Genomic DNA, 27716 nt, shown 5'->3' with positions numbered 1-27716 from the left:
ACTGGGTTGACCAAAGTAATAAGATCCAGGTGGCCCATCAATGCAAAAATGGCACACTTTATTTGTTATAGAAAGAACACAGTAGACTGAGGCACCACGATATAACTGACTTGCCATAAACCATGCCCAGTTCTCTTACTGCTGTAATGAGCATATTTGTTTCCCCTAACTATAGGGAAAATAGATAGTTTCCAGAAGGAAAAATGCATGCACAGAAAAAAATAGTGCACATATTATAAGAACATAATTAAATTTAAAAATGTAGTATAAATTCAGTAAGGGGAGATGGAAATCAGAATGTGATTTGGTGATAAAGGGAATTAATTTAAAAGATAAACTCTCTAATGAATTGATTTAAATCAAACAAAACAAGAAAAATATCTTACCCAAATTTGTTGAAGTCCAAGAAAACTGACAATGCTTTGTCATTACCTAATAATATACAAAGTTAAAAATGGTTTGGAGAAAAGTGGTTTTCAAATTGGAATATTCTTCATAATATAAAACAATGTTATGGAAATAAATTGATAATGGTTTTCCTATAGCAGAATCACTGTGAGAGATGAAGTGAAGGCACATTTATGAAAGCTCTGAGCACGAAGGCTGGCACAAAATAGATCCTGGCCTCAGAAAGGAATTCAGTCATGAATCTCAGATTCCCAGTGTGCCCTTACTCCATCTAAAAGCACAGGACCAGTTCATTCCACAGTCACAGTTCTTGCTACTCAGCATTGCTCCTTTATTTCTTACCATTTTCTTCATTCTTTTTGTATTTTTTTAAAGACTTTTATTGATTTATTTTAGGGAGCATACGAGTGCATGACCTGGGGGAGGCGCAGAGGGAAAGAATCTTCAAGCAGACCCTGCTGAGCACAGAGCCCAACATGGGGCTCAATCAAAAACCCTTGATATCATGACATGAGTGGAAACCAAGAGTCAGATGTTCAACCATCTGAGCCATCCAGGATCGCCTCTGTTTATCCTTTTAAATATTCACTTTCCTGATCATTTTTAACAGCTTTGAGAACTAAGGCTAAAATCTCTTTTGGGGCATAATAGGGCATTTTGATAATAGATCTAAGAACTGTTCCACTTCCCCTTATCAAAAATAAAAAATGAAACTTTCACACAAGGACATTTTTGTCTTTAACTACATTGTCAAGAATAGATAGTAATTTGATTGTTAAGAGTGCAGAAGTACAGACACTGTTGCCACTGCTTGTGTTCAGGTCCAGCTTTCTCACTTACTAGCTGTGTGAACTTGCAGATGTTGTGCCACTTTTCCTATCAGTTAAGAATTCTAACACCTACCTTAAATTTTTCTTCAGTGAAATCAATTGTGAGGTTCTTATAACAATTTCTGCCTTATATATGTCTTGCATATGTTTTCCATTTTTTAATTGTTTAATTTTTAATTAAAAATTACTAAATTATTTTAAAAATTATTATAACCATTTTCAATTGTACAGTTCATGGGTATCAAGTACATTTATATTCTTGTGCAACCAACACCACCAGCCATCTCCAGAACTCATTTCCATCTTGCAAAACTGAAACTCTATATCCATTAAACAGTAACTCCTTGTCATTTCTTCCTCTTCTCACCCCCAGACATCCACCGATCTACCTTATATCTCTATGATTTGGACTAATCTGCTTCATAAAAGTAGAATCATACAGCATTTGTCTTATTTGACTGGCCTATTTTACTTAGTACTTTGTCCTTGAGGTTCACCCATGTTGTAGTATATGTCAGAGTGTTCTTCCTTTATAAGGCTGAATAATATTCCATTGTATGTATATAGTACATGTTACATATCTGTTTACCTGTTGATAGACATTTGAGTTGCTTCTATTTATTGTAAAAATGCTGCTATGAATATGGGTATATAAATATCTCTTTGGGAACCTGTTTGCATTTTTTAAGTATAAACCTAGAAGTAGAATTGCTAGGTCATATGGTATTTCTCTTTTTATTTTTTTGAGAAACCACTGTAATGTTTTCCATGGCAGCTATACTATTAAATGTTGTCAGTAATAATGCTTAAGAGTTAAAATTTCTCCACATCCTTGCCATTTCTTTATTTCCTTTCCTTTCCTTTCCTTTCCTTTCCTTTCCTTTCCTTTCCTTTCCTTTCCTTTCCTTTCCTTTCCTTTCCTTTCCTCTCCCTCCCTCCCTCCCTCCCTCCCTCCCTCCTTCTCTCTTCTCTTCTCTTCTCTTCTCTTCTCTTCTCTTCTCTTCTCTTCTCTTCTCTTTTCTTTTCTTTTCTTTTCTTTTCTTTTCTTTTTTCTTTCTTATAATCACCTTAAGGAATCTGAGGTGGTATCTCATTGTTGAAAAACATCTAACCATATATGCAAGGGTTTATTTCTGAACTCTATTCTATTGGTGCATGTGTCTTTTTGCTAGTACCATTACTGTAGCTTTATATTGAACTTTGACATCAGAAAGAGACTCCTGATGTCTTTATCAAAATTGTTTTGGTTATTGAAGGTGCCTTTAGATTATATATGAATTTTAGTGGGGATTTTTCTATTTCTACAAATAAATCATTAGGATTTTCACAAAGGTTGCATTAATTCTGTACATCACTTTGTATAGTATTGAGATCTCAACAATATGAATTTTTCCAATCCATGAACATACGATGTCTTTCTTTTCATTTACGTCTTCTTTAATTTCTTTCAGAAATGTTTTTATAGTTTTTATTGTACAAATCTTTCAACTTACTAGAGAAGTTAATTCCTAAATATTTATTATTAAGTGGAATTGTTTTTTTTAATTTCCTTTTAAATTGTTTAGTACAGTTGAGTTTTGTTTGCTGCTTTCTTTGAATCCTGCTGCTTTGCTAAATTCGTTTATTAATTCTAGTATTTTTTTTTGTAGAATCTCTAGAGTTTTCTACAGACAAGATTATATCCTCTGTTAAATAGAGATGACTTTACATCTTTCTTTATGACTTGGATGACTTGTTTTCCTTGCCCAATTGCTCTAGATAGGATTTCCAATTTCATATTGGAAAGAAATTTAATAGAAGTAGTGAAAGTGGGCATTTTCTTCCTGATATTGTGGAAAAGCTTTCAGTCTCTTATTATTGAGTATGATTTTTGCTGTATATGTCAAATGCTTCTTGTGTATCAATTTAAATAATAGTTTTTACATAGTTTTTATCCTTCATTCTGTTAATCTAATATCTTATATTGAATTATTTTCTTATGTTGAAGGAAACTTGCATTCCAAGAAAAAAATCCCACTTGATTATGGTATATAATTCTTTTAATATGCTATTGAATTTGGTCGGGTATTATTTTATTGAGGATTTCTGCATCGTTATTCATAAAAGTAATTGGTCTGTAGCTTTTCTGTAGTGTATTTGGCTTTGCTATCAGGATAATGCTGGCTTCTTAGAATTCATCAGAGTTTTTCATCTGCTTCAATTTTTTGGAAAAGCTTGAGCAGGATTGATGTTAGTTCCTTGAATGTTTCTGAGAATTCAGCAGTAAAGCCATCAGGTCTGGGGCTTTTCTTGTCAGATTTTTTTTCTTTATTACTAATTTATTCTTCTTACTAGTTTTGGGTCCTTTCCGATTTTCTGTCTCTCCCCACCTGCCTCTGGTTTATATTTAGGAATATTAATCTCATTCAAGCCAGAACTGAAGAAATAGTTGTGGTTTGCCACTGTCTGATCTTTCCTTACTACTGTGAGTATGTTTCTATGTATTTTCAAATTGCCATATGAAATATTTAGCTTCTTAAAAAAGATAAAATCATGATCTGGAACCTTAGAGAATAAAGTGTTCTATATGGCTAGATTGTCAGAATGTCTAGTTCCAATGTAAACATCAAGACATTTTTTAATTGTTTAGTTGAGAGTTCTCCAAGGAACTTGCCTACCTTCTTTACATAGAACATAGTAAATATAATTTGAGTTTTTCCTAATAATCCCAGAAATTATTATAAAATTAGTTTGGGTGTTGTATTTTATAGCAGTAATGGCTCCAAGACATATTAAAGTGTTTAAGGCTCTTGGAACAATGTTAGTAACATGTATTCTATTTTCAGTATGTGTCCTTGCTACCTTACTGTCACCTTTCTCTCCTAAAGACAACAATGTATAAATCCTTCATAATCTTTTGAAGTTTGCTACTTCCCAATATCATGTGCTTCAAAACAAAATAATGAAGCATATCTAAGTTGTAAGTAAGAGTACTAGGATCTGATTAAAGGTAGTTTCCTCATGAGTAAAAGACATGAGTTAATGTATTTACTCTGATTTTTACCTAGCTGGCTAGTGACTTATACATTCTCTTCAGATGGGTAGATAGCTGATTTATTTGCCCAGGCAATTGAGCCTAATGTCTATATGCTAACACTTTATGGGGTCTAAATTCCAAAGAAATCAAGATTTAGAGGAAAGGGAAATTGGGTTAGGCTAGGCTAGGAAGTTATATCTACATAGAGACCCTATGGACAAATATGTCTCAAAAGAATCTCTCCAGGAAAATGATGGGAGAAAAATGTACTCATTAGCTTCCATGTTCCATTGGTCAACATTACCTCATAGAGATCAATTCCCCTACATATGTTGGTTGTGCTGTCTGTCCACTCAGAGTGGTTGCCAGAGACACCAGATTTTAAGACAGCAATGACAGCACTCAAGTATAATCCACAAGATGCAAGGTAAACCAAGGAGTGAGTGTGAATTGACAATCCTCCTTGCCAAGCTGTTTCACTTGTGTGAGCTCCAGCAGACCCTTTGTGCTCTCCTGGCCCCATGGAAACAGACTAACCAGGGAAGGAAGTAAAATGGCCTTGAACAAGACATGAAACAGATTACTATTGGGCTTATGTCTCTGAGAGTAATTACTGCAGTGGGCCGGCTAAGCCAACTAGGCTGAAAGTCAAAAAAACCTGGCTTCTCTGAGAAGTAGATACAGTACTTCGGGGGCCTGCTTTTATTAATGACAGAAACCCCTCCTTGGGCCTACAGAAATGCTTCTGGTGCTAGGTAATCTTTCTCAAGAAAAGGCATAGTATTCAGTAGAGAATCATGACTGACAGATCCACGTGGCAAATATTCTGGATCCAGATATTTTAAATTCCTGTTAGGTGAGGGGACCCCCAAACAAGTACAGATCTCAGGATTAGGTTATGACCCAATAAAGCCATTATAAGCTGAAAATATCATAAGCTGAAAGTGCATTTAATGTACCTAACCTGCCAGACATCATAGCTTAGCCTAGCCTACCTCAGATGTGCCTAGAACATTTGGACAAATTCATCTAATAGTTGGGCAATTTCATTAGTCTACAGATGGGCAAGTTCATCTAACACATCTAACACAAAGCCTATTTTATAACAAAGTGTTGAATATCTTATGTAATTTATTGAATTCTATACTGAAAGTGAAAAATAGAATGGCCATATGGGTACAGAATGACTGTAAATGTATCAATTGTTTACCCTTGTGATCCCCTAGGGCTGACTCCTTCTGCCCAGCATCATGAGAGTATCTTACTGATTATTACTAACCTGGAAAAGATCAAAATTTGAAGTATGTTTTCTATTGAATTCCTATTGCTTTTGTACCATCATAAGGTCAAAAATTTATAAGTCAAATCATTGTAAGTCAAGGACTGTCTGTAATCTAAAAATCCTCACACTTTCCGTTTGTTTGATAACTAGTAAAAATTGACTGATTTTTTCACTTTTAACATATATGAAATGCTTTCTACACGTGTGATATTTAGTGATTATATATTATTTGCCAGGGCACATGTGGGTGAGAGGGAAATTAGACAACAGAACTTTTTAGACTACTTTTTGCAATGCTTTGGGAAGGTCTTCAGTATTTCTGGAGTCTGAATTGTTAGAGATTCTGATCATAAAATCACAAATTGGAAGTTACTTATGGAGTGTGTACGTGTGCATGTGCGTGATCACTCACGTGTGTATATGCAGCAAAAGAATTAACTTATATTGAAATACTAAGGTGATTTTTTTTTTAGAGAGAGTGCATGCATGCTCAAGGGGCGGGGGGAGGGTGGGAGAGAGAGAGAGAGAGAGAATCTTAAGCAGGCTGCACACCCAGCACGGAGCCTGTCTTGGGCTCAATCTCACCACCCTGAGATCATTACCTGAACCAAAATCAAGAGTCGGATGCTTAACTGACTGAGCCACCTAGGCACCCCAAGATAAGATGACATTTTAAGTATGTATCAAGTCTCTTATATATTAAGCAATAATAGATTTTTCCTGATGGCCTAGGATTTTGATAATTTCTCCTAAAACTGGTAGTTTGTACTACTCTGAAAATAATTCTTAATAGGGTTGAAAACAATGAATCACCAAGCATATACACACAATCACAGAAGTTAGTCATCTTCACAGCACACTATAGGTCCAATAATGGGATAAATAATAATGTAATTTACTCTTATTTTTGTGTGTTTCCACCAAGCATTAGGCATAAAAAGATCTGCTTAAGAAAATACAAATAAAATCTGGGAACTTCCTTTTAAAAGGATTCATTCTGCCTTTCCATTTACTTTCTAGCTAACACTCCTTTTCATCAAGTCGTTTAAAAAAATAGTTGTTTTGAAAGAAAAAGAATGCATTCACATGGGCATTGTCCCTCTGTATTCCTGTGTCTTTCCAACAAGGAACAGGATGGGATTTCAATAATCCTAATTTGTGGGCATCTAGAGAAAACTGTTTGTTCCAAATCCATACAAATGCTGAATCACAACATCTGAGGAGGGTGATTTTGCTAGGGAAATTCATTGAGCAGTAATCTTAACATTGACTGAGGATTAAGTAAATGGTGAGAAAATGGAGATCCCCTTGTACCCAGCAGTCCTTATAACTGCTAATTTACTACATGATGCTAATTAAATGAAGTTAGCCTCATAATGGCAATGTATGGTGCCTGTGTAGGAAAGCTGTTAACATAATTATATCTCTAACACAGGGGGCAAAGCAGATTACAATTATTAGAAAGCCATGGGATACAGACTACCGTGAGTGTTACAACATTAGGAAGTGGATTTACAATCCTAAATTTCCCAAATACAGTCTAAATTTTGTATTTAAATTTCTGTTCATTAGATGACATTTAATAGAAATATTTGAAAAGTAAGTATTCTTCTATAGGTAGTAAGTTTTCAAATTCAGGAAAGAGAATATGTATTTATGTGCACCTGTGTGTGTATGTGGGTAAAATATATTTTGGTGTACAATTTCCTGCCTTGTCAAAATATTACCTCTTTTGAAAGATAGATGATGTGACACTTATGTATCAAACCATAAATAAAAATTGGTTTGTAAGAATGAGAATACCTTATTATGCAATACTGGATTGCACTTTTTAGAATGCTTTCTACCTCTTATCTCCTACTAGGGTAACATATTCTTAAATATTAGTCAAAGAATATCAGGCTGAGAAAAGGACAAATCTCAAAGTTAAAGGTATTTTCAAAGCCACTTTGCCTTATTTAATCCTACTGGCATTCAGTAATGCCCTAACTCCAATACTATGCACAAGAAAAGAGGCTGGCAAAACAAACCTGCCCATTTTCAAAACTTTTATTTATTATTTTAATTATTATTAGTTTCAAGAGAAAGTATACCATTTATAGTACAAATATATTGACAATTTAAATATAATTTTTTAAAAGATTTATTTATTTATTCATGATAGAGAGAGAGAGGCAGAGACACAGGAGGAGGGAGAAGCAGGCTCCATGCAGGGAGCCCGACGCGGGACTCGATCCTGGGACTCCAGGATTGCGCCCTGGGCCAAAGGCAGGCGCTAAACCGTTGAGCCACCCAGGGATCCCCTATATATAATTTAAATAAAAGTAAAATTTCTGGAATGATTCTGAGCAAATAATGAGGTAATATTCAAACACCAATAAAATGAAAAAAAAAATTTGATATACCTAAAACCTGTAAGCTAGTCATGTACAATATCGCAAATGTTTTAAATATTGTTTCCCTAGAATTCTGGTTAATCTGGCTTTTTGAAAATTCTAAAATGGAATAATGCTTGCCTTGAGAGCATCAGAATATCATAAAATATTCTTAGAATAATTGATTAAGCAGGTGATTAAGGATGAAGGCAACTGAAACTTCTTGTCCTCTGCCATGAATTACAAAAGAAACTGGATATTGATGAGAGAAGAATGAACATTTGCTTATTCCCTTCTATATTTCAGGAACTTTATATATGTTGTCTAATTTAAGTTTCAAAACAACTATACAAGGCAAGCACTGTTATTGTTTTGCTTTTATTTATTGATAAGGCTTCAGAGATTCAGAATAGTCAAATTACTTGTCCAGGGTCATCCACTCAGCTTCTCTCCACATCTAGTTATTTGTAAATTATCAACCATGCAATTCTGCTATCCAGTACACATAGATACAATGAGCCCTCAGAATTTATTTTTATAATATAACAGAATTATAACTTATGTTTATATATTTGTGTTTTGGCAATTTTATGTTGAAGAACAGAAAATGAAGTTGTGAATACCCATATATTCATTACTCAGAATATTTAAATGTTATATATATTTCATTCTTTGCTTTATGCATATATTTATATGTAAAATAATTACAGATGCCTTTGTGCTTTCCTCCTCTATTCTCACATTTTCTCCTTTAATGTGTAACATTACCACCCATGTTTAAAATATCAAATATATGCCTGAAGCTAAAAAATATTATATAAAATATGTTTATTTTATTTAATAATTGCATACTGAACCTATGTAACTCTTCTCATTTAAGTTTTAACATAAATTAGGTTATAGAGATTTAATTCACCATAATGGGAATGGATCTATTAATACAATGGAATACCACATAGCAGTTTAAATACATGAAGTAAATTTCTAATCATTTGGAAATTATTCCATTTTCAAATAAAATTTATTTTAAATGATAGAGTAAGTGGCGTGTACTGTTATTGAGTTGTGAGGCATTCTTAGAGAAGCCTAAATTAATTGAGAAAAGCAAGGTATAATACAAATAAATTTTGTAAAAATACAAAATTTTTTATTTTACCAGTCATTCTAACAATTCAAATATTTACCAATAATGTGCATAATTAATGAGCGAACAATGTAATTATTATCTAAATCAAGAAATATGTATTAAAATTTGAAATTTGACAACAGATTGTAAAGAAGTATATATTGATAATATATCCAGCAGTGAAAATTTACTACTTCATTTTGTGACTTTCTCAATCATTCAGTCCTCTTATTTTTTATTTTTTTTTCAGTCCTCTTATTTTTGTTGTGAATGCGTTTGACACTTCTGGTATATGACAAATGTGTGCCTGCGTATATATATGTGTGTATATGTATTCATGTATATGTATATATTCATAAATGTATATATTCTTATACATTGTATATGAAAGAGTATAAAATATATGAAGAGATATTATGTAAAGATGATATAGGTAGTAAAGTATCTAAATAATATGGATTGTAAGGTTATTTATATAGTGTACAAGTATAGATCAGTATTTTGTCTCTTACTAAAACCTTTTAGTGGGACGCCTGGGTGGCTCAGTGGTTGAGTGTCTGCCTTTGGCTCAGGTTGTGATCCTGGGATCCTGGGATTGAGTCCTGCATTGGGCTCCCCTCAGGGAGCCTGCTTCTCCCTCTGCCTGTGTCTCTGCCTCTCTGTCATGAATAAATGAATAAAATCTTTAAAAAGTGGAAACAAAAAACCTTTCAGTTAGATTTTTAAATCCCCAGTTACTGTATTTTAACTTGTGATAAAAATCCCTTTTTATATTTTTCCTCACATCATCTTTATGCTTTCTTTTGACTTACCTAACTTACTTTGTATTCACCTGTCCACCGATTTTTATATTTCAGTGTCAGTGAAGATGTAGCTTGCAAGTAACAGAAAACCAGAAAAAATACTTGTATAAGAAGAAGTCTAGAGGTAGTATAGCCTCCAGGATAGACCTGTTATGCAGTTTAGTTTATGTCTTTAGCATCAAATTTCTTTTCCACATTTTTGCTTTGCCATTTTCTATTTTTCTTTACAATTCAACAAATAGCCTAATCCATAATAACATTTAATGTATACTAATATATAATTTACCATTTATATTATGTTGAGATATTATATCATTATATTATATAGGTATAATGTGATATATATGATATATAGGCAGAATATTCCTATAAAACATAGTCCAATTGAAAAAGCTAAACATTTTCTTTTTTAGTACAATGGTATTTTTCCATCCTGTTTCCTTGAGTCAAATTCTCATAAATTCCCATTCTAGAATCATTAGCTATGTAGTGGAATTTTCTGTGTACCAATCAGATCTGTCTTTGGAAGTTGGTCTTGAATAGCATCTTCAGAGGTATTAGGTAGAAGATACAGAATATTTGAAAAAATAAAATAGAATTTCTATTTGAAGCAAAAATGGGGAATAGTACTGATAAGAAAAGGAACATTGTTATGCTATAGTCACTGTTTTCAATTTTAGAAAACTTTGATTCTTTTTCCAATTTTGCCTTCTTTTACATATAATTGTATATTTTCTTTCATTTTAATTTTCTCTTTGATTTTCAAATATACTTATTTTATGGTTTCTTTCAAATTATTTTAACATTTTCATTCAGAAGGTCTTTGATTCTTTTCATTCTTACTCACTTTCACCCCTCTTTTATTCTTTTTGCAATTTTTAATTTTGTACTAATTTTGCACAGAGTTAATTACCTTCCAGTTCAATAAATTGTGGGTAATAAAAAAGATGTGACAAATGATTTATGAAATTTAGAATAGTAATTTCTTATAGTTAATTCAGGTTAGAGGTTTGGGTTACTGATTTCTTATAGTTTATTTTTTTCTCTCTCAGTCATCTCTTTATCTTTTTCTGGGTGGTGAACAGTGTGTCTTTAATACTCCATTTCTTGCATAGATCATTTCAAAGACAGACAAAGCAAAGACACTATTTATTCAATAATAAACTATTGTAGTTGGTGAGGGTCCCCCATGAACAGAATTCAACTTCCATTTGTATAGAGGTGACTGGGTATCTTAAAAGGAGAGTGAGGGAGTAAGGATAGGGAATTAAGGGAGGTTGAGTGGACTCAAGGAAGTGGAAATTTACAAAATTAGGAAGAAGGGTTGGGTCATGTGACTAGGCCAGTTTGCTAACTGGCTGAGTAACTTAGGCTCCTATCTTCCTACAGAGACCAGGAGACCAGGTCCCTCTGTTCCAGTGATGACTGGAACAAATACTAAGTTCTTTTGGCAGCCTCACTCTATCTCAGGCAGGCATTGTAAAGGGAGCTGGACTCATCCCAGGGATGTGGCCTGGAGCTGTTAGAAGCTATTTTTCAGGACTCTTATTTTGTGTCTATGAGTGTGTGTGTGTCAAGGAGAGTTGGCGAGCTAGATAAAATCATATGTGCTGCTTTTCTCCAATCATTTTTAATAAATAAAGGTTGAGTCCTAGTCAAGAAGAGGGCTCAGGAGAACCTGACTAAAGTTTGGTCAAGAATCTGTCAGCCATTGGGGCACCTGGGTGGCTCAGTCAGTTAAGCTTCCAACTCTTGGTTTTGGCTCAGGTCATGTGCTCATGGGTTGTGGGAATCTGTGCTCAACGGGGAGCCTGCTTGAAAGACTCCCTCCCTCCTTTCTCTCTTTCAAATAAATAAATAAATCTTAAAATGAAAAAAGAATCTGTGAACCATCACTTGGAGTTTCAGCAGTTCTACATGTTCCTCTTCCTAAAACAGGAATCACTTACCTCCTGGGTCAAATTTTAGGAGTGTTATCTCTAGTGTGTTGCTCAAGAGTTAGCTCAGATGTGTTCCTATTACTTGGATTTCCCTCTTCCTTTGTGGCTTATGATGGTTTTTCCTTTATTTGAAAATTATTTACTGTATGTTTGAAATTCATCATATTTTATCTTTATAGTTCAGTTTTTCTGGGATATTAAAAGGGACAGTTTACTTCAAGATAAATCAAAATTAAAATAGTTTGTTTTAAAATGTGAAATTGCCAGGGTAATGATAGAAATAATTACAAACTTTTTTATTTTACCAGTCATTCTAACAATTCAAATATTTACCAATAATGTGTATAATTAATGAGCGAACAATGTAATTATTATCTAAATCAAGAAATATGTATTAAAAATTGATTTGATTTCCAAAACTAAATTAGTACCATAAATATACAACACAAATTAGGGTTGAAATGTTATACTGATATGACTGACTGGAGATAAGCAGCCTAATAAGTTCAACTCTAGTCCTCATGGTAGAAGCTTCAAAGTTATTTCTGTTGGCTCCATGACAGTTTTTTTTTTTTTTAACTCCTGTGTATATAATAGAAAGAATGCTAGTTATAAAGCTATATGTTTGTGTGAGAGTATAAGAGTCAAATTGTTAACTAAGAATTCTATAGAAAGTCTAGAGTACATCTGAGGTCCAGCTTCCCCCTACCCCATTCCAGGAGTTGAGCATTCCTGTGAAGCCTTCTGTAAGCCAAAATAGCATAAAGGGAAGAAACCATTATCATTACTTCATATGGAAAAATTTTTTGAGCATTTTCAGGCCCCCAGTATAACCTCTTTTAGTTTTTTCTGATACATTAGGACACATCTTGATAACAGATGCACAAAATCAGTTGAGGTGAAGCATAGATGCTCACAGACATAGCTCAAAACAATGGCAGCTTGATGGGGAGACATTGCGTGTAGTTTCCAGGGGAGGAGCTTGGCTATGCCACTCTCACTGCTTGGGGTGCGTGCTGCCTTTATAGAGGCTTCCTACAAAACAAACCCTGAACACTATTTTTTTTTCTTTTTGCCTTTATTCCTAAAAGTGAAAATCCTCTTCAGATTTCTTTCAGTTAGTGAAAACAGGTACAATATTAGGTCTTTTGTAAGTGAAGTGTCATAATGTTAACTTTCCTAAAGCAGGGGATACCTATAACTAAAATATTTTCCTAAAGTATGTTTCATTCTGTCAATCAAACAAGCTCTAATTTGCATACATATAATCTATTCCTTATGATTTAGAAAGTACCTAAACTGCATTTGAAGAATCTGAAGTCACAATTTAAACTCTAATTAAGAGCTTTGATTCTATGATCTACGTTGTTTGATTTTCCCATTCCTGATTTTATATATCTTACATATTCCATTTACTACATAATGAAACTATGATTTTCATGGAGTATTATGTACCCTCTGAATTTTAAGTTGTATTTCCATAGTATATGAAACATGACTCAGGCAGAGGCAAATTCTTGTTATCAAAAACTATGCCTGTGTTAATTTTCTACATTTATTTCCAGGATTCCCATTCTGCATGTAACTTGCAAATATTTAAGTCAAGTGATTAGAACCAAAACTAATTACCTGAACATGATTGCCTAAATTAAACCAAGTGTTTTCTTGTGAGATTTCTGAGACAGTGACATACATGTTGGAGAGTGCCCAGATGTGTGTTAAACACATTCATTTAAATTAATTTCTATTAAAAAAATATAAGTACTTCCTTAGATACTAGCCATAAGTAGAATAAAATACTCTCATAAAAATCATTATGTGTTCAGGGTATTATACTAAAAATCAGGGTATACAATATTGATGCAAAATATAGTGTGTATGCTTAATGGATTTATAATCCACTTGGGAGACTGATAATTTAGTGAAACCATGTCATGTTTATGCTAAGTTCCAAATTAGCTTTTTAAATAAAAATAGAGCTAGTGGGACAGAAACAGAAATGATTACCAGGCTCAAAATGTTTTTAGGAATTTGAGTTTTAGACTGGGACCCAATGGAGGAAAGATAGGTTTCAGATCCAATTTTATAAACTGAAGTACCCTTTGGAGTCAACCCATGACTCAAGTGGAAGCCACATCCTTGAGGAGGTCAAGTCCTAACAGGGAAATAGCCACTCAGCTTGAGTGGATTCTGCAGGATTTGACCCAGAGTTGTCAGATATCCCAATTTTTATGAGAATAAGAAAATCTCAACTTTGTATTAAATGTCCAGATTTTTAAATACTAACAAGTGGTAACTTTAGACACACACATGCACAACTGGGCAGGACAAAAAAGAGTCTCAAACACTCCCAGAGTTTTAAGTCTGCCATTGCTACTAGTGTAAAAATCTGACTTAATATTTAACTAGTTAGAACAGAGTGGGAATTGCTATTTCAAATACTGCACTTCAGACAGAAATTTTGTAAGCTTATATGGAGAGCGTATTGCATTATTTGGAGGAAAAAAGTAAATACCAGTTTGGCTAGAGAGTTGCTATGGTGGGAATGTTTTTAATTGTTTGAATAGGACTTATGTCAATTTTTTATTGGTTTCTAGGGGAAACAACTGACAAAAGTGAGAGTGGCTAAGAGCCAAAATGATCAACTGACAGGAAAATATCAATCTCTTGCAACAGTAAGACACTACTAGAAAATACTTTTATGAAGGAAAAACAAGTTATATGTAAAATTTCTAAAAAGGGTTTTAGTTCACAGACTGAAATTTGTAAACTCTTTCTTCAGAAGAAAATCTTTTTTAATAAATTAATTTACAAATAAACAATGAAACTGTCAATAGAATTCTAAAATTGGTATGTGTTCCTCCATGCATTTAGAAAATTTAACTTTAAAAAACAAATATTCTACTTGAAACCCATTCTACTCTCCTAAGTTGGACATAAAGAACCTCAGCAGGTATATGTAAATAAAACCCTTCAGGAGGATTGCATGACCTCTGCTCTTACCCAATGTCATGGTGATGGATGGTGTTATTCATCTGCCTCCTTGTACCATCATCACTTTGTAACAAAACTCTCTTTGGCCTTCCAGTTTATTTTTGCAGACAAACTTAATTATTTTCTTCAAAAATGCAAACTAAAGAAATATTTTAACTTAAAAATTTTTATTGAACTATAAGATCTCAGTCAATAGGCATCTGGCTGAAAAATAATTGAAAATTTGCTTACATTCCAAAGTACAATCAGAAATTTTCATTAAGATGAAGATGTCCATTGTATTTGTATTTGTTCAACATATGTTATCATATTACTTGCTTTCTTAAAATGTTTTAATGTGGATCATTATAAGGGCAAGTAGGTCAGATTTGATCTTTTATAAACTTTTTGGATGCAAATGTTTTCACCTTTATTAAGGTAATTAAAAGTTCAACTTTATTTCTTCTCATTGGAGGTTTTTGTGTTGGAGGTTTGCCCTGTTGCTGTCCTGAACTGAAGTATTGTCACTTTTGGATTAAAGATTTGCCTGCTAATCTGTCGCATGCATCTTACTGTATAATGTTGAAAATAAGTTTATAGAATCATTTGAATTTTGATTCACGGACGAATTTGAGAAATGAAGATATCATTAGAATTAACTAGTAGGAAAATTATTGAAAAGTTCTTAGATTTTTTTAAAAAATGCTGGTAACATGTACAAAGGAATAAAGACAAGATTGTGCTGTCACACAGTTCTCATGACTAAATGTATTTATACTTTTTTTATTAAGATTTTTTTTTTTAAATTCATGAGAGAGACACACACACACAGAGAGGGAGAGAGAAGCAAAGAGCAAAGATATAGGCAGGAGAGAAGCAGGCTCCATGCAGGGAGCCCAATGTGGGACTTGATCCTGGGACCCCGGGGTTACGCCCTGGGCTAAAGGCATGCGCTTAACCGCCGAGCCCCCCAGGAGTCCCTGTATTTATACTTCTTTGTGAAAACTATAACTGATATGATGAGTAAATTTACTGAAAACTAAAAAACTATTCACTTTTGGGAGGTGAATTGCCGCAAAGAAATCTCAGTGGGCAAAATCAAAGATCAGGAGAGGAGATAGAATCTGATCAATTTTACTTGGATGGTCTCTACATTACAAGTGTTTTGTGAAAAACCATGTAACTTTAACAGCTCATTTACTTAAGGAGAATGTTGAAGCCATGGAATAAAGGAAGAATAGATCCAAGGAGAAGAAAGGTTTTCTGCTCTTTATCAGGGAAAACAAATGTTTCTCAAAGTTTGAAAAAGAATTTAAAATTACCTATTGAGTGAATGAAAATAACATAAGAGGGAATTTGTCAACCCAGGTATAAATATTTTCAGTGTCCTGCATATAATCCAAAAATAGAGCTGGATGAGAATTTATGAGGTGCTTACTGGGGTTTCAGGGCTATTACTTGACAAGGGATTTGACTTTCCTCCCACTGTGAGTTATGCTGATCAAAAATTGATAACTTGTATTAATTCAAAGTTGGTTTAGGTAGTTCAGTTTCAGTTCATTTTATTAGTTTATAGGATGAATGAATATGTTCTATGTAATATAATCAGGAAGCAAGAATTTTTCTCTAGTAACACAGGATCACATTTTTAGAAATGGTTTTTGCTATTGGCACAAAGAACATTTCCATGTCCCTAAAGATGGGTAGTGAGACTGAAAAGAGAGATGTACAGGTGCAGAAACCTAATAGTACTACTCAGTAAGACTTAGATAGCAACTCTTCAGTAAAAGAAGGGGAACTACTGCCAAAATAGACTGCTTAGGCAGACATCCATCAGGAAAACTCACTGAAATTCTGAATAATTTTTGTTGACTTCCAAAGCAACTTCTAATAATATTATCAACTATAGACTATCATTGTTTATTTTTAAGGTGATATCATGAAAAACTATATTATCTGTGTGTATAAGTGTGGCTCAGAAATTCAGTAGTGTCAAGTAGTCATTAAGGCATTGAATATATTGAAATGATGGCTGGCAATGATAACAATTCTATCAGCCTTACAGCCTGGTGGTTTCCAGTTCTTTATCCTAGACTCCTTGGTGACCCACATGCCTTTGCTTAGAAAGTCGTTCCATTGACATAGGAATCATTTAGGATCTATATTTTGCTTTCAGGTTTTAACTTTTTATAAAATAGTTATTGCAAGATGCAAATTAATGTATTTGAGGGGAATTTTGTAATTAAAATCTGACATAAATAAATCTCTGTGTCTATCACACTTCTGAAATATTAATGAGTGATAGACTTCTTTTTCTCCTTTACCTTATTAGTGAGTATTCAGAAACATACAGTTCTTTAGAGTGTTCAGTCTAATGTGCAAAATAGGAAGTCAGTAGATATGTTTACTCTTCAGGCTGCAATCATGTGGTAGTTGTTGTTTTAGTTGGTTGTTGTTTTAGTTGTTTTAATGATTTAAAATTTAAAAAATTAGATAAAAACATTGAGTTGCCTTTACACTTGTATTCACATTTAGTATAAATTGAAGCTTTAAGAAGCTTAATATTTTAAAAAATAGACAGATTTCTGAGAAATATAGCTTTCAGTTTTCAAAGCAATATTCAATATATAATGCCATTAATCTTCAACGAGATGTAAGATATTTAGAATGATTGAAATTGTATTTGTAGCAAAAATATTCACTACCATGTTTATAAAATTGAATTAACCAGGGACAGTGCAGGACAAGAAGAGAAAGGAGAAAGAGAAAGGAGAAGAGAAAAGGAGAAAGAAGAGAAAGGAAGAGAAAGGAGTTTGGGAGTTTGGGAGCAAAAATAGCATGTGAACACAAGGACAACACTTCAGTAAATAGCTTATCCATCTTCATGCATACCGATCCGAGTACAAGAGAAGAGAACAGAAAGAACTGTAAGAATAGTTGACAGATGATATTCCTGTGAGAAACATTTGAGAGCACAATACAATTTTACCTTTTAGTCATCAAAACAGAGAGATCTCATCTCCATTTCTCAACCAGAAAATGTTAGCATGTGTAGTGATGACATTGTGAGACTGACCATGTAGAGGCATCAATAGACATAAAACAGGCAATGAGACACAGTGATGGTGATTGCAATGAATAAAGGAATTTATGAAATCTCCCAGAGGACTAAACTAACATGACATTGCATAGAAATAAGAGGAAAAGCAGATAAGGCCAAATGGTAGTGCTTTCAAACTATCTAGCATGAGAGGATATATTTTTGTAAATTTTCAGTGTTTTCATACCAATACTTTTATAAAGTAAAATAAAAATAAATTATACCAAAAATTAACTGAACATGGATTACAGATCTAAAGTTAAAAGGCAAAACTATAAAACATCTAGAAGCTAACATGGGAGAAAACTTAAATGACCTTAGGTATGGTGATAACTTTCTAGATACAACACCAGAGGCACAATCTATGAAATAGATAATTGATAAGATGGAGAAGAAAAATAACAGACTGGGAAAACATATTATTAAAAGATACATCTGATAAAGGACTGTTATCCAAAATACACAAAGGACTCTTAAAACTCAACAGTGGAAAAAACAAACCAAAACAAAACAACCCAGCTTAATAAGTAAGACAAAGACTTTAACATATACCTCACCAAGGAGGATTACAGATGGCAAATAAGCATAGGGAAAGATGCTCCACATCATAGGTTATCAGGGAAATGCAAAATCAAGCAACAGTACAATGCCACTGTGGACCTATTAGAGTGACCAAGATACAGAACACTGACAGTACCCAATGTTGATGACAGTGTGGAGCAACTAGAACTCTCATTTAGTGCTGATAACAGCAATTCTGCAAAACATTTTTTTTTTTTTTGGCAGTTTCTTACAAAATTAAGCATACTCTTACCATAGGATTCAGCAGTTGTACTCCTTGATATTTACTCAAAGGAGCTGAAAACTTATGTGCACACAAAAACCTGAATAAAGGTACTTACTTACAGCACTTTCATTCATAATCACCAAAGCTTGGAGACAACCAAGTTGTCCTTCACTAGGTGAATAGATAAATAAACTATGGTGCATTCAGAAAATGAAATATTTTTTTAAAGATTTTATTTATTCATGAGAGAGAGAAAGAGAGAGAGAGAAAGGCAGAGACACAGGCAGAGGGAGAAGCAGGCTCCATGCAGGGAGCCTGATGTGGGACTCGATCTCGGGTCTCCAGGATCAGGCCCTGGGCTGAAGGCAGTGCTAAACCCACCCGGGCTGCCCTGAAATACTTTTTAGAATTAAGAATATATGATCTAATGGTCCAGGAGAAGACATGGAGGGAACTTAAATACATGTTACTAAGTGAAATGACCCAACATGAAAATGCTACATGTATGATTCAACTATGTGACATTCTGGAAAGGCAAAACTATAGAAATAGTAAAAATATATCAGTTGTTTCCAGGATTGATGGAAGGGGTGTATTAGACAGACCACAGAGAATTTTTAAGACAGTGAAAATGTTGTTTGGTACTATCATGATGGATATACACCATTACACATTTGTCTAAACCCACAGAATGGACACCTAGGGCAGATTGTAATGTAAATTATGGATTTGAGGTGGTTATGATGTGTCAGTGAAGTTTCAGTTTCATCTTTGGTAAAAAATAAAAATGCCATTCTGTTGAGGGGAATGTCAATAATAGGGGGGTCTATTCAGGTGGCAGGTGGAAAGGTACTGGGAACACTGTATGTTCTTCTCAATTCTGTTGTAAACCTAAAACTCCTCGAAAAATATTTCTTTAAAAAACGAATGAATAAAATAATCTTGCCTTGTAAACAAAAATAAACAATGAGAGTTTTGACGAAGAATAACAGTCATTTATTTGGTCATGAATACAATTTACCATAAAGTACAAATTCTGTATCTATCTAACTTCTTTGAAAATGGACTTCTATATAGATACAGAGAAAGGTATAGGTAAAAATGTGTAGATATAATCATTCTCCGGGAAAGACAATATGAAGTTCTGTTTGTACATACAACATAGTATGCTACTCACTGAGACAGGTTATTATCTCATTTTTAAAATGTATTTGAGTACCTGTGGAGCATTCCTCCTTTTTCAAGTGCTATAACACAAGTGCTGTGTTTTCTTACACAGTTGCTATAGAAACTCTGTATGTTATTGGATAGTAAATTAGGAAACTCATAAAACCTTTTTGAAACACACAGATTAGAAATCTTGTATGGTTGGTTTAGTTATTTGCAATGCATCCCTGAAAAAGAATTCAATGACTCTAATCAAGTAAGTGATATTTCTCATTACTACCATTTCTCTTGTACATTTCTTTTTGTAAAGTAAATAAGGAGACTGATGAGTGGTTAATGGATGAGGAAAACCATCTTATATGAATGAATTCTAAGAGTTTACATATATACATACATATGACACATATACACATGTATCTGTATATATATGTGTGTAGATGTATTTGAGTGTATACATATACATATTTGTATATATATGTATGAGTTTTTAAAAGCTTTAATTTATTAATTCAAAGTTGTAATTCATAATTGCATAAAAGTTTGCTTCAGGCTACACCTATGAAGGTGAGAGAAAAATCTCCACAAATAATGCAAGCTTATTGTTGAATCATTGTGCAAAATGTGCTGGCAATATTAAAGTAGCTTTTATTATATTGTGTCTTTCTTGCCCTTTATGTCCATCTTCCTATAAATAGCAATGAATATATAAAATGTTAAGATGTGGGAATTTAATTTGTACAGCTGACATAGTGAGATTGTAATGGTTGCAACATTCTATTATCCATGGAATTTCCTATTCCTTGGAAGTTAATAGCTCTCTTTTAAATACCAGTTTTTTAATTCAAAACACAAAGATCAGACCTACACTGCCTTAGTGAAGGGCAGGTGATATGACATAATTACCTGGTGAAATCAAGGTTTGCCTTTATTGCTTAGTTAGAGAAAAGAGCCCTTTAATGTCTTTAAGGCAGGTTTCCACACATCATGGAGGAGAACTAAAATGGTCAATAATGTGGAAAAGCTGTAAGGTGAAGAACAATCTTAAAACATCACTAATATTTCCGTAAAGATAAAAACCTAAGTAGTTTATTTATTAAAAGCATAGAAATAGAAATAGCTATACTGACAAATATAGACTCATTTACTTAAATGTCTGTTAGGCAAAGAGAAATATCATTGCTCACCAGATCTCAGAGTACCTGAACACAGGAAGTACCTTGAAGGTGGAGGTGTCTTATCCGCATGAAGCAAGTGCCTGATGGCTAATAGCTATTGAATAAATGTTTAAGGAGGAATAAATAGAAAGTAGATTGTACTTTGAGTTTTCAGGAATACAACCTAACCCTTCAAAGTTCTGTTTTCTTGAGAAACATAGTTTAAGGGGAAAAGAATATTGGTTTCTTTTGTCTTTAATGTCTCAGTATATTGGTCATCAGTAATTCATATGACACATTTATGAAATATTGTATTTCTTTTTTTTTTTTTTTTTTGATAGTCACAGAGAGAGAGAGAGAGAGGCAGAGACATAGGCAGAGGGAGAAGCAGGCTCCATGCACCGGGAGCCCGATGTGGGATTCGATCCCGGGTCTCCAGGATCGCGCCCTGGGCCAAAGGCAGGCGCCAAACCGCTGCGCCACCCAGGGATCCCTGTATTTCTTTTTAATCTCTAATAACTAAGCTGTTTTCTACTTCTAGAAAATTTGTGCTACCCTTTTCTCTTTGATGAATCTGCCTTGTAAGATAGTAGTAATAGCAACACTCATAAAAAGCAAGTAAGCTAAGAATGTAGCCATTGCAGAGGAAGAAGAAAGTGGTTAGGCAAGTCTGTGAGACCCTCCTAACCTAGTACCTGGCAAAGTATGGTCTCTGGACAGAAGTTTTAGAATGGTCTAGGTCATGTGAAAAAAAACAGTTATTGGTCTGATCTCAGACCTACCCAATCAGAATCTCTGCGGAAGGTGTGGCTTAGGAAGCTGTGTTCTTAAAATGACCTCAGGGGATCATTATTTGCATTCAAATTTGAGAATCACTGACCTGCCGGATGGGCATTAAACCAAAGACACGGGTTTGATTTCATTTTATTTTTTTAATTTCTTTTTAAAGGATTTTTTTTTAATTTATTCATGAGAGGCACTGAGAGAGAGGCAGAGACACAAACAGAGGGTGAAGCAGGCTCCATGCAGGGAGCCCAATGTAGGACTCGATCCCCGGACTAAGGCAGATGCTCAACCACTGAACCACCTGGGCGTCTCTGGGTTTGATTTTATACACCATCTCTCATTTATTTTCTTAAGTTGTATATTTATTGCCAGCCAGTTATTTTGCATATTTAAAGCATTTAAGAATGGTTTAAATTTACTCACTAAAAACCTATACATATAATAATAAGATGAAGAGTAGAAAAATAAATCTGCCTCCTATTGAGTACTCACTTATACTGGGCACTCTTTGTAGGGCTCTATCTGTATACACTTGTGAATTTCAAACATATTGGAATAGCCATTTTTTATTTTAAAAAATTACCTTATATTTCCCCAAAAAACTTCCAACAAAATATTTCAGTGTCTGCCAAAATTTGTGTTGTAAAATATTATTTCTGCAAGATTCTTAAACACATGTGGTCAAAATGTTTGGGATGTGTTATACTACACTGCTCTTTTGACAAATTCAAAATAGTTATTATATAATATTAAGAATTCTGAGAAGTTTTACAATAAGGATATCAGTTTAAATTATCCCCCAGATATTTTTTACATTATATTCTTCTGGATAGTAGTATAATAGTTTCTAATATCATAGAATTGATACTCTCACAATATATTTTGAGAAGCACTATTAATGTAGCAAAATATTTTTTTAAAAAGCTCACTTAGATTTCAACTATTTCCTGCTCCTAAATCCAGAAAAAAGAGTGCATATATGTTTAGGAGCTTTATACTAACATATGAAATATTATAACTAGGTATTACGTTCTAGTTTTAATGTACATTTCTTGTCAAAAGTTAATGAAATACTCTAAGGTAAATAATTTTTTATACCAGATTGATAGATTTCAGGAGAGATTTTCTTAAGTCCAAGTTAGTCAGATATTTACGAATGAGAGAGAGAAAGAGTTTGCTGAAATCACATTGACAATAATATCTCAGTATTTTTGTATTTGAAGTAAAAGCAATTTTAAAATACTTTAAAGTAAAAAAAATGAGAATATTTAGACAGCATATAAGTGGCATAATTGACATCTTTTAAGAATAAGATATTGTTCAGTTATTATTTTCATTTTTCTATCTTCTTGTCATTCTTTGACATCACAGTGTATGTATCCTTTTCAATGAATGAAAGGTAAAATGACATCAAAATCTCTCTTTTTATGATATTTACTATTATCAGTCAATGGTCTTTCTTCTCATTTCTTTTGAATTAGGTATAAAATCCCTGTCATGGAGAGACATCATCATTTTGCTTTAGGCCTAAAATGATTTGTCTCTTTTTTAACCTGTGATATGTGAATAATTTACTTTCTGTTTTATGTGTTTCATATATATTTTTGTTCCACCTTACAATTTTATCTTTCACCTCTTTCTTTGGTAAAAATACATTTGTGAATACAAAAAAAGTGAATATAAGAAAATGATCAAAGATTAAAAATTAGTTATACATTGAAGGTTGTGTTTTTATAGTAGAAGAGTGAAACTTTAGAAGCTCCATGGAAAAATAATTTTAAAATATATACAGAGCTTTCAATTCTGAATAGAGGTTGGATTAAAGATTATTGAGACAAAGAGAAAGGAAGATAAAGCATTTGAGTAAAAGCAATGAGTCCAATCTTCTATATTCACCATGTACATCATGACACTATTTTACTGTACCAAAATGTGGCTTAAAACAAATGAAGATTGTCCCTAGAATGAGTTCTGAAAAAGTATACATATGTATGAATCTGAAGTCAGGGGGGAGAAAGAAAAAGGAATCAGTCAATGCTTCGAAAGCTGATATATTTGAATTCTATTTTTAGACCATGTTAAGATTATTAACAGCTGTAACTTTTTCAGAAATCTAAAAAATTTCTTTATCAATACTGCATTGCAAGTTGGATAGTGTGTTCTTTCAATTTCATAGTTGAGTAATGCTATTTTGATGAATGAAATAATTTCAATAACTTCTATTGATTATGAATTTGGCTGCTTATGATAATGCCTCTGATGATATATGTCAAAAACTTTTAAGTTGCTGGCATTTATATATACTTAATGGAAAAGAGACAAGTGTAGTTAGGATGCCTATAGAAGTTTTTCTTTTATCATACAAAATCTTTAACCAGTTTGGATCTGAACATTGTAAAAAGGTTAATATCTCTAAACAATTAACCTTTAAAATCATGATTCTCTCAAAATACATAGTACAGTGATTATTGTTAAACTAGCTTAGAAAATAATAGTATGTGATGGGTTGATGGCTTTGATTTTAAAGAATACATCTTCAGAATACTTTGTTAAAAGTGGGAGGGGTTGATCTCTTAATTTTTCTTGTAGAAACCTTACCAGAACCGGTTTCAATATTTAATTTAACAAATAATTTGTACCCAAAAGGTTGAAATTCTTATAGATCAGTAACTGTGTAAATTTTTTCTACCTATGCATGCTGCAGTTTTTGGGTAAAATAGATAGCTGAAATGTTGTGATTATTTAACTTGTTTACAATATTTAACCAAAGAAAAAATTAAGCCAACAGAGCAAACAAAACATTAGTATTTGTAAAATTATATGTAAAACTATTATATAAGTCTCTAATAAACTGTATGATCAATATTTGGTAATAAAAACTTTGAATGCTCAAAATCACATGTACATTCATCAAGAAGAACAGGAACAAGAATAAACTTTTCTTTTTTACGAATTGTGTGAGAAAAACTTTTAAAGTAAGGCAAAGACTAAGAAGACCATAAGAACTATTTATTCTGGTGGCATAAAGTGCTACAAATTTGAACTTTATATACAAAATCAATATTGGCATAGTCAAAAGATAAATCATAAACTGGAAAAAACTGACACCCAGAAATCCACAATAAGATGATTATTTTATGTAAATGTCATTTGCAAGCCAATAAGAAAAATAAAACAAAGGTGGTTAAATTGCATGTATCTAAAATGGTAACCAAGAGTTCTAAATTATTGACACTTGCAATTGCATATGCGAGTTTCTGCTTCCCTATATTCTTGCTAAATTCTATTACCAAATTTAATAGGCATTTTCTAATTTTCTATATATACACACATGTGTACATATGGAAAGCATATTTTTATACCTATGGAAAGTATAACTCCTTAGAGACTCATATTTTAAATGTATTTCCTTTTGTACTCTTTTAACATGAGTATCTTCTTTTATAATAATATAAATCTTTAAAAATATCTGAAGTATATAAAAGCTATATTGCCTCTATAATACTCTTGTTTTGATATGTAGAGAGAAGACATTTTTATAAAGTAGCAGCAAATATATCTTAACTCACAAGTTTTTTCTGGTCTGTGTTAGTATATCCAAGTGATTTGAAATGTTATGACACAAAAATACGCTGTCAAAAATAACAGAATGAGCCCCAGCGCCATCTTTGTTAGGCAGAAAATGAAACTGAGTACTTCAGAAATAGTCAAGTTGAATGGTCTTAAACTCCATTTTAGATTTAGGAAGGGGCTCATTATTTACTGAAAACATCCTTCATCAACTTACTATCCTTGATGGAATTCAGGTATTCTTTACTATATCAAAATATCCCATGGAAAGAAAATAGCTTTGGAAAAGCACCCTTTCAACCATTGCATGTGAAGACTCTGTTTCTAAAACCAGCTATTTAAGTTACCAAAATTTATGAAAAAGTTTGTTTAAATTATAAATTTCCTAACAAAACTAGAAAGTTATTTCATGTTTATCCCTGTTCTTTATATGGGTGTATTGAGTTCATTTATATCAGTTTGAACTTTCAAAAAAATTTTTTTTAATTTTATTTAAATTATTCATATATAGTATATTATTAGTTTCAGAGGTAGAGTTCAGTGATCCATCAGTTGCATATAACACCCAGTGCTCATTATATCACATGCCCTCCTTAGTGTTCATTACCAGTTACCCCATCCCTCCGCCCACCTCCCCTCCATCAACCCTTAGGTTGTTTCCTATAAGTTAAGAGTCTTATATGGTTTGTTTCCTCTCTGATTTCATATCTTATCTTATGTTTTTCCTTCCCTTCCCCTGTGATCCTGCTTTGTTTCTTAAAATTCTGCAGATGAGTGAAATCAGAGGATAATTATCTTTCCCTGATTTCACTTAGCATAATACTCCCAGTTACATCCACATCATTGGAAATGGTAAGATTTCATTTTTTTTTATTGCTGAGTAATCTTCATTGTATGTGTATACCATATCTTCTTTATCCATTCATCTGTCAATGGGCATCTGGGCTGTTTCCATAGTTTAGCTATTGTGAACATTGCTGCTATAAACATTGGGATGCAGGTGCCTCTTCAAATCACTATGTTTGTATCCTTTGGGTAAATAACTAGAAGTGCAGTTGCTGGATCCTAGGGTAGCCCTATTTTTAATGTTTTGAGGAACCTGTCTTCTGTTTTCCAGAGTGGCTGCACCAGTTCACATTCCCACCAACAGTGTAAGAGGGTTCCCCTTTCTCCACATCCATGCTAACATTTGTTGTTTCTTGACTTGTTAATTTTAGCCATTTTCACTGGTGTGAGGTGGTATCTCATTGTGGTTTTGATCTGTGTTTTACCTCAGGTTGAACTTTTGATAGCTTTTTGTTGTGTTTTTGATGATTCAACCACTGAATCCGTCTGACATCTCCAATATTCTCATATACAGCTTTGTTAAGGTGAGTCAAGGGTTCTAGTGTGGATAATTAGTAAGGATAAAAGCCTATGCTGATCTCTCCCTGAGCTATGCATATGACCTGTGCAGCTTGCTGAGTGCTAGAGACAATAGCCCTGAACTTTTGGCTTTTGCCTGGTAGCTGCCATGTGTAACTATTGGCATCAATACCACCAACAGCAGCGGTCAGAGTAGTTCAAATCTTTTTTTTTCTCTTACCAAATTTAAGCCAATTATGGAATGAGTCAAAAAGATTTGAATATGAGGTAAGAAGAATTTACATTCCTTTTAGGAACTCACTTTTAATTAAATACCATTCCTGTGCCTTAGAGGGAGCATCAAGGATTTGGAGTCACTAAGTTACATAGATGAATTCTTTATTTATTTATTTATTTATTTTATATTTTAAACATTTTTTTAATTTTTATTTATTTATGATAGGCACACAGTGAGAGAGAGAGAGGCAGAGACACAGGCAGAGGGAGAAGCAGGGTCCATGCACCGGGAGCCCGACGTGGGATTCGATCCCGGGTCTCCAGGATCGCGCCCTGGGCCAAAGGCAGACGCCAAACCGCTGCGCCACCCAGGGATCCCAGATGAATTCTTTATTAATTCCAGGAGGAAAATAAAGTCAATTTACCAACATTGTGATTCTTATATTATTATTAAGCTACTGTATGCATTCTGGATAGCTGTGTGGTCTATTTTGTATATTATGAAGTCGTTATCATGCCATAAGGGAGGAAATCTAAAGATACAATGAGATCAAGATGAATGTCTAGTCTTATTTTTGATTTTAAGAAGTTTCCCTGTCCTGAATATAAGTGGTAAAAGTAGGTCTTATACCTCGTAAAGTTATGGTAGTTATTAAGAGTACTTCACTCTTAAGACAATGTAAAATTATCCAATGATGTTTTCCTTCCAAATTCCCAAATTGATAAGCTAAGCCTAGAGTTTTCTTTCTGACCCTTAACCATGTTCCAGTCTTCAAGAGCTATTTAAAAATAGCTGTCTATAGCTTCACAGTGTGTTT

General features: G+C 33.2%; 2 long non-coding RNA genes across 13 annotated transcripts in view; one reads left to right on the top strand and one right to left on the bottom strand.

The window, feature by feature from the left end:
• The window catches only part of LOC112653347 (uncharacterized), a 48014-nt gene extending 20686 nt beyond the window's left edge, over window positions 1-27328 (top strand). For 2 of the 8 annotated variants that reach the window (XR_003132094.3, XR_003132093.3), the window contains 4 exons: window positions 14378-14455; window positions 26088-26169; window positions 26594-26687; window positions 27125-27328. This is a non-coding gene — a long non-coding RNA (uncharacterized LOC112653347). Of the gene's footprint in view, window positions 1-2793; window positions 4682-5480; window positions 5556-14377; window positions 14456-17484; window positions 26688-27124 lie in introns of those variants that run through there. The other 6 variants (XR_007409672.1, XR_007409674.1, XR_007409675.1 and 3 more) reach the window with 5 other exon arrangements.
• Window positions 1-27716, bottom strand: part of LOC112653344 (uncharacterized) — an 87888-nt gene that overhangs the window by 14424 nt on the left and 45748 nt on the right. The window contains exon 6 of one of the 5 annotated variants that reach the window (XR_003132083.2): window positions 387-432. The exons of the other annotated variants lie outside the window; for them this stretch is intronic. This is a non-coding gene — a long non-coding RNA (uncharacterized LOC112653344). The remainder of the gene's footprint in view (window positions 1-386; window positions 433-27716) is intronic. 5 annotated transcript variants of the gene reach the window in all.

This window comes from Canis lupus, chromosome 3 (genome assembly GCF_003254725.2).
Source record: "Canis lupus dingo isolate Sandy chromosome 3, ASM325472v2, whole genome shotgun sequence".
Classification (NCBI taxonomy): Eukaryota; Metazoa; Chordata; class Mammalia; order Carnivora; family Canidae; genus Canis; species Canis lupus.
The sequence above is the reverse complement of the archived record's forward strand: the minus strand, read 5'-3'. Positions and strand labels throughout refer to the sequence as shown.